Source organism: Bufo bufo, chromosome 3 (assembly GCF_905171765.1).
Source record: "Bufo bufo chromosome 3, aBufBuf1.1, whole genome shotgun sequence".
NCBI classification, from domain to species: domain Eukaryota; kingdom Metazoa; phylum Chordata; class Amphibia; order Anura; family Bufonidae; genus Bufo; species Bufo bufo.
In genome coordinates this window covers 355,867,326-355,872,788 of record NC_053391.1, presented here as the reverse complement: position 1 = coordinate 355,872,788, position 5,463 = coordinate 355,867,326, and positions in this window count along the sequence as shown.

Below are 5,463 nucleotides of genomic sequence, written 5' to 3'. Positions count from 1 at the left end.
ACGTGTAAAGGCGGGGGCGGAGCTTGACTGTACTGAGGCTGGTAGAGAGCTGTGTATGTGCGCTGCTGGAAAACTTATGGAAATCTATAGAGATAGATAGATAAGAGAAAGATGATGGATAGATATGAGGTAGATAATAAATATAAGATAAAGATAGATAGATAGATAGATAGATAGATAGATAGATAGATAGATAGATAGATAGATAGATAGATAGATAATAAATATAAGATAGATATTAGATAGATTATAGATAGATAGATAGATAATAGATAGATAGATAATAGATAGATAGATAGATAGATAGATAGATAGATAGATAATAAATATAAGATAGATATTAGATAGATTATAGATAGATAGATAGATAATAGATAGATAGATAATAGATAGATAATAGAAAGATGATGGATAGATATGAGATAGATTAGATAGATAGATAGATAGATAGATAGATAGATAGATAGATAGATAGATAGATAGATAGATAGATAATAAATATAAGATAGATATTAGATAGATTATAGATAGATAGATAGATAATAGATAGATAGATAATAGATAGATAATAGAAAGATGATGGATAGATATGAGATAGATTAGATAGATAGATAGATAGATAGATAGATAGATAGATAGATAGATAGATAGATAGATAATAAATATAAGATAGATATTAGATAGATTATAGATAGATAGATAGATAATAGATAGATAGATAATAGATAGATAATAGAAAGATGATGGATAGATATGAGATAGATTAGATAGATAGATAGATAGATAGATAGATAGATAGATAGATAGATAGATAGATAGATAATAAATATAAGATAGATATTAGATAGATTATAGATAGATAGATAGATAATAGATAGATAGATAATAGATAGATAATAGAAAGATGATGGATAGATATGAGATAGATTAGATAGATAGATAGATAGATAGATAGATAATAAATATAAGATAGATATTAGATAGATTATAGATAGATAGATAGATAATAGATAGATAGATAATAGATAGATAATAGAAAGATGATGGATAGATATGAGATAGATTAGATAGATAGATAGATAGATAGATAGATAGATAGATAGATAGATAGATAGATAGATAGATATGAGGTAGATAATATAGATAGATATGAGCAGTGGCGTAACTATCGGGGAAGCGTCTGCGTCAGGGCCGGGGCTGACAAGGGGCCCGGCAGCGTGTCAAATTATTTAAAACGGACCTTTCATGCGTCCAGACTTTGTTAACTAAGTAGCAGGACATGTAGAGCGGCGCCCAGGGATCTCCCTGCACTTACTATTATATCTGGGCGCCGCTCCGTTCGCCCGCTGTGGCCCCCGTTACCGACTCCCGCACTGTATGATAATTACTACTATCGGAGCAGACCGCCCTTTTTCTCAATGGACGTTCCTTCTCCCTGGCTGTAACACTGTCCAATCGCAGGCAACGCAGAGCGTCACAGCCAGGGAGAAAAAAAACTCACCTTCTCCCCTGTGATGCTCTGCGCTGCGATTTCCATCGTACATCCATGTCTGTGCCCACTGCCTGTGTGCGCCCCTTGCCCTTGTCAGCGCAACCCCTGGCCCCTGTCTGTGCCTCCCTGTCTCTTTCAGCACAGCCCCTGACCCTTATCTGCGCCTCCCTGGCCCCTGTGCCCTGGCCCTTATCTGTGCCCTCCCCCCCCCCCCCCCCCCGGCCTTTGTCTGCGCCTCCCTGGCCCTTGTCTCTGCCCCCTTGGCCCCTGTGTGCGCCACCCTGGCCAGTTCTGTGCCCCCCTGGCCCCTGACTGCACCTCCCTGGCCCCTGTCTGGGCCCTGGCCCTTATCTGTGCCCCGTCCCTAGCCCTTGTCTGTGCCCCCCGGCCTCTGTCTGCGCCTCCCTGGCCCCTGTCTGCGCCTCTGGGCACTGTCCCTTATCTGTGCTCCCTCCCTGACTCTTGTCTGCGCCCCTCGCCCTTATCTTTGCCCCCCACCCCCGGCCCTTGTCTGCACCCCTGGCCCCTGTCTGTGCCTCCCTGGCTCTTTCAGCACAGCCCCTGACCCTTATCTGCGCCTCCCTGGCCCCTGTGCCCTGGCCCTTATCTGTGCCCCCCCCCCCCGGCCTTGTCTGCTCCTTCCTGGCACTTGTCTCTGCCCCCTTGGCCCCTGTGTGTGCCACCCTGGCCAGTTCTGTGCCCCCTGGCCCCTGCCTGCACCTCCCTGGCCCCTGTCTGGGCCCTGGCCCTTATCTGTGCCCCGTCCTTGTCTGCGTCCCCCTGGCCTATGCCCCCCCTGGCCTCTGTCTGCGCCTCCCTGGCCCCTGTCTGCGCCTCCCTGTGCCCTGGCCCTTATCTGTGCCCCCCCTCGGCCTTTGTCTGCGCCTCCCTGGCCCTTGTCTCTGCCCCCTTGGTGTGCCACCCTGGCCAGTTCTTCTAAATAGGTTTAGTCACACACAGATAGTGTCACAGCGGTGTATATGGGCTGGTTAATATGACAGATTCTCAGCAAAATAGCTTTAGTTCAGCTACTTCTAAATGAGTTTGGTCACACACAGATAGTGTCACAGCGGTGTATATGGGCTGGTTAATATGACAGATTCTCAGCAAAATAGCTTTAGTTCAGCTACTTCTAAATGAGTTTGGTCACACACAGATAGTGTCACAGCGGTGTATATGGGCTGGTTAATATGACAGATTCTCAGCAAAATAGCTTTAGTTCAGCTACTTCTAAATGAGTTTGGTCACACACAGATAGTGTCACAGCGGTGTATATGGGCTGGTAAATATGACAGATTCCCAGCAAAATAGCTTTAGTTCAGCTACTTCTAAATGGTTACGGTCACACACAGATAGTGTCACAACGGTGTATATGGGCTGGTTAAAATGACAGATTCCCAGAAAATAGCTTTAGTTCAGCTACTTCAAAATTGGTTCTGTTACACACAGATTGGGTCAGAGCGGTATGGCCTGAAGACAAGCGTCAGATCATGCAATGCTGTGCTGGTGCACTGCAATTGCGGTAAAATGGCCGCCGAAAAAGATCGATGATTCTCAGCTGTAGATGTGCAGAATTTCAGGACTTCGTTGTATTTCTCCCTGCCTAATCTCTCCCTCACAGCAGCAGCAACCTATCCCTACACTAGTGAAGAGCAAAGTGAAGTGCAGCGCTACCTGACTCCAGCTTTTAAGGAGGCTGGGTCACATGGTGCACTTGGCCAATCACAGCCATGCCAATAGTAGGCATGGCTGTGATGGCCTCTTGGGGCAAGTAGTATGATGCTTGTTGATTGGCGGCTTTGCAGCCTTTCAAAAAGCGCCATAGAAATCGCCGAACTCCGAACCCGAACTTTTACGCAAATGTTCGGGTTCGGGTGGAAAAAATCGTAAAGTTCGGTACGAACCCGAACTTTACAGTTCGGGTTCGCTCAACTCTATTGGTGACATGTTGCTACAAAATGCCACCAATGTCAGTTAGGTGCGGGTCCCACCTGTGGGGCCCACACTTATTTCTATAACGAAACACCAAAACTGAAAATAGCCAAGCGCACTGCTAAGTTCATGTCTAAGATTCGATGACTTTCTTAACCTCAGCTTACATTTTCTACCTCTTGGGCTAATAGTATATTACCAAAGATTTTTTTCTACCTTCTAGATTTCATTGCTTGGAGCAGTGCGTCGGCAGAACTTGAAGAGCAGAAGAGCACGTCAGTGAAGACTGCAGTCCAGTGAGAAAGATCCCAACAAGGGTGAGTACGGCTGGCTTCAGTGCTGTGGACCCGAGTGTCTCCTTCTCAACCTCTACATCTTAGTAAAATTAGAGGAGGAGAAGGACTGGCCGCCAAGCTACACCGAGTGGGACTTGGAACGTGTAGGGTGTTGGAGGAGGGCAGCAGCAGACTACTAAGAGAATCTCCTTAAAGGGAAGCTGTCACCGGGATTTTGTGTATAGAGCTGACGACATGGGTTGCTAGATGGCCGCTAGCACATCCGCAATATCCAGTCCCCATAGCTCTGTGTGCTTTTATTGTGTAAAAAAACGATTTCATACATATGCAAATTAACCTGAGATGAGTCCTGTCCCTGACTCATCTCACGTACAGGACTCCTCTCAGGTTAATTTGCATATGTATCAAATCGTTATTCTTTACATAATAAAAGCACACAGAGCTATGGGGACTGGGTATTGTGGATGTACTAGCGGCCATCTAGCAACCCATTTCCTCAGCTCTATCCGTGGATCCGCAAAACACGTTGCGGACATGTGAGTGGAGCCTTAACCTGCTTACCGACTGCAGTGAAGAGCAGTGTAATATGGCATCCCCATTTACTTCTATGGGACATTACCCTACTACTCACTTTGACAGGAAGGAGCTATCCAACTGAAGTGAATGCAGTTGCGATGGCAAGTAGACAAACAATGAGGAGAAGGCAGTGCTTGTATGAGCGCTGCTTTCTCTTCAAACAGCTGATTGGCGGGGGGCTGGTGTCGGACCCACACTGATCTGATATTGATGACCTATCTTGAGAATGGGTCATCAATAGAAAAAAAGCTAAAAACCCCTTTAAGGAAATTATCTGCTTTTGTGAAACTGATAACCGATCCGGATAGGATATCAACATTAGAGCTCATGCACACAATAGAATTTTCCCCCCATGTCCATTCGTTTTTTTTAGGCCTGTATGTATAACCATTCACTACAATGGGCCTGGCAAAAAATGGAAATGACACAAAGTGCATTACATGCCTGTATGTCCGAATGGCGGTTCCACAGGCAAGGATAGGAAATTTCTGCAAGAGCCAAAAATAAAGGACGGCAGAGACACGGAGCATTAACATGATTGATAATGCTCCGTGCCTCTCTGTGATCTCTTTACTAAAAAATCACAGTGACAACTTTATCAGAGAGTCTTAGTACCACGGGCGAATCTAAATTCCCCTCGGTCACGAGGGGAATATAGAGACAAAAAGAGAGAGGGGTGGGGGGCGCACAATAGGGTAGTACGTTCAACACAAACTAAATTGTTTGACAAATAGAGGTGCTCACCTTTAGGGGTTGTGCAAGTATAGACACAACTCTATTGTAGATATGTAGGTAGTTTATAGACCTTTAGGATCCGTGAGTGCAGCCGCAGAAGGAATGTCTTTGGGATCGGATGCCCAATCCCCCAAAGGATGCTTGCAGTAGGAGAAAATTCTGATCAGGCGCAAAATCACTGGTTCCAATGAGTCTCTGTTGGTGAATCTTCTTTATTTACATAATAAGTAATTATGCATAGAACAACGCGTTTCGGGGCTCAAACTGTCCCCTTCATCAGGTTAGCATATGGTCACAATATCTAGTGGTAGTTATGGGTTTATATAGACAGAAAAAACCGCCAAAAAACGGATTACCTGGGAGCTGCCCACAGCTGGGAGGGGCTAGCCCCAGGTGTACTATCATATATTCCATCAGCATGTCAAAATATCA